Source organism: Lucilia cuprina, chromosome 6 (assembly GCF_022045245.1).
Source record: "Lucilia cuprina isolate Lc7/37 chromosome 6, ASM2204524v1, whole genome shotgun sequence".
Classification (NCBI taxonomy): domain Eukaryota; kingdom Metazoa; phylum Arthropoda; class Insecta; order Diptera; family Calliphoridae; genus Lucilia; species Lucilia cuprina.
The window spans coordinates 14,526,211-14,528,935 of NC_060954.1; positions in this window are offsets into that span (position 1 = coordinate 14,526,211).

Genomic DNA, 2,725 nt, shown 5'->3' on the forward strand with positions numbered 1-2,725 from the left:
CTAGTCTATAGTCTAGTCTATAGTCTAGTCTATAGTCTAGTCTATACTCTAGTCTATAGTCTAGTCTATACTCTAGTCTATAGTCTAGTCTATAGTCTAGTCTATAGTTTAGTCTATAGTCTAGTCTATAGTCTAGCCTGTAGTCTAGTCTATAGTTTAGTCTATATTCTAGTCTAACGTCTAGTCCATAGTCTAGTCTATAGTCTAGACTATAGTCTAGTATGTACTCTATTCTGCAGTCTAGTCTGTAGTCTATTCTGTAGTCTAGTCTACAGTATAGTCTATCATCTTCTCTTGTCAATAATCTAGTCTACATCCCAGACAGAAATCTAGTCAATAAATGAGGTAGTTTTTGGGAACATTTATACATTAGTATATAGGCAAGACTAAAGACCCGTCTATAAGCCAAACTGTAGCATATTCTATAGACCAGGTCATGAATGTAGGGTCTCAACCAGTCAACATAATTATTGTTTATGCAAAAGAAGATTGATATGCAAAATACTACAAGATCATAAAATTTATATGACATCTTTAAAACAATAAAATTTAAATAAAATTGCATTTTTAATTTGTCAATAAATATGTATCTTATTTACGGTGGCGAATTAAAGGCCTAAAGATAAAGTAAAAAGCGGCATAAAATCGAAGAGAAAAAAATCACGAATTATGCAAAATTTATATCAATTTAACCTTAATATACATAAATAAAGAAACATACATATTTTTGCTTTATAATTTTTTTTTTCGAAATTGTTGTTGTTTTTTTGTGGTTATTCCAATTTAGTAGGTCAATAAAAAAAATATGACGATTTTTTTATTTTGCTTTATTTTTTTTTGTTATTGATTACAGCTTTATGTAAGCAATTCTGCATTAATTATGTCTCGAACATACTCGGTCGTAATCTATAGACTCCGCTATAGATTTAACTATAACCTTAACTATTGATTAGAATATTGTCATGACTTTGGACTCGACTATAGAGTAAGTTATATTCTCGGATATAGACTCGTCTATAGTCTCGGATATAGACTCGTCTATAGTCTCAACTATAGACTCGACAATAATCTTCATTATTGTATCAACTATAGACTCAACTATAGATTCGAGTGATGACTCGACTATAGTCTTAGTAACATACTTGGATTAAGTCCATACACGACTACAGACTCAACTGATTTCAACATTAAAATGTGTAACGGGAATTATGTATTTCATATTTTTACCCAAATTTCGTATAGATTTAAAACACTGTGTCTTATTATATATGCAACATCTACTAAATCTATATCATATATTAAGTAAATTTACTAACTAAATGCCAATGCATTGACAAATCATTGTCGTATTAAACAGTAGTTGTTAAACAAAAATATTTAACAAGTTGTTCTTAATCATGGTCAAGTGTGTGGTAGTGCTAAATAGCTATAGGCGGTACCAATAGTTGGTAGACAACCGACTTGCATTGTAATTGTTGTCCCAATTAATTAGTACGTAAAAAAAGATGTATTCTTTTGTTATTTACTTTAAAGTTTTTTCTTCTTTTTCATTATTTATTATTTTCTTTTTTATTCTAACCTAAATATATAATAATAAAGAATCAATTCAGTAACAGCGATTATCATATTATTTATGGGTATTTTTTATTATTGCTCATATGTAGCTCATATTATGGTCATTTAAATTATAAAACGAATGTATTGATAATGGATGACATTATCTTTGAAAATAAATATTTAGTCGAATGCAAATTGGAATTTTAGATTGCAAAAGTACAATGGCATTTAATGAAAGTTAACAAACAAATGCAATAGACTTTTTATTGTTTAAACAGTCCTGATATTGTACGGATAATGGAGCCATTAGAAAACGAAAGACTAGGATATAAAATCGTCTCGTAACTTTACTATAGACCATATAGAGCCGAATACACACTATACTATAGTATTAACTCTAGACTTAACTACAGTCCCGATGTTTAACTCTTATGGTCTCAGCTAAAGACTATACAATGGACATAATACTAGTCTCACTTATAATCTCGCCATTTGACTTCAATATATAGAAGCCTGGGACTTAACTGTAGTATCTAGTATATACTCGACTGCAGTCTTGCATACAAACTGGAAAACAGTTTATATTCTTTTGTAGACTAAGTAATAGTATCCAAAAAGGACTAGTCTAGCAATCGATAAAATTATATGCTTTAGTCACTACTAGATACTCTTGACAATAGACTTAAAAGCAGACTCGTATATAGACTGGTCCATGGACTCGACTATAGACCCAACCATAAACTAGACTATAGACTATATTATTGACTAGACTACAAAATAAACTATACATAAGACCAGACGATAAACTAAACATATCTAGACTTAACTAGACCATAAAATACTCAATAGTATGGACCTAAGACACTACAGTCAAGACTTAAGACAAGATTATAGACTAGACTATAGACTAAACTATAGAATAGACAACTTAATAGACTATAGACTAGAGTACAGACTAGGCTATAGACTAGACTATACACCAGACTATAGACTAGACTATAGAATAGACTGTAGACTAGACTGTAGACTAGACTGTAGACTAGACTAAAGACTAGACTAAAGACTAGACTATAGACTAGACTATAGACTAGACTATAAACTAGACTATAAACTAGACTATAGACTAGACTGTAGACTAGACTATAGACTAGACTATAGACTAGACTAT